The sequence below is a fragment of the Arachis duranensis genome, chromosome 5 (genome assembly GCF_000817695.3).
Source record: "Arachis duranensis cultivar V14167 chromosome 5, aradu.V14167.gnm2.J7QH, whole genome shotgun sequence".
Classification (NCBI taxonomy): Eukaryota; Viridiplantae; Streptophyta; class Magnoliopsida; order Fabales; family Fabaceae; genus Arachis; species Arachis duranensis.
This window is the reverse complement of record NC_029776.3, coordinates 56,516,964-56,517,191: the sequence shown is the minus strand read 5'-3', so window position 1 is coordinate 56,517,191 and position 228 is coordinate 56,516,964.

Genomic DNA, 228 nt, shown 5'->3' with positions numbered 1-228 from the left:
GTTATTGAGGATCTAAAAAAATCATCAGATTGATTCTTGAAGCAAGAAAAAGCAGTGAAAAAAAAAATATTTTCGAACAAAAAAAAAAGAAAGAAATAAAGTTGTGATCCAAGGCAGCAAGAGTGTGCTTAAGAACCCTGGACACCACTAATTGGGGACTTTAGCAAAGCTGAGTCACAATCTGAAAGGGTTCACCCAATTATGTGTCTGTGGCATGTATGTATCCGG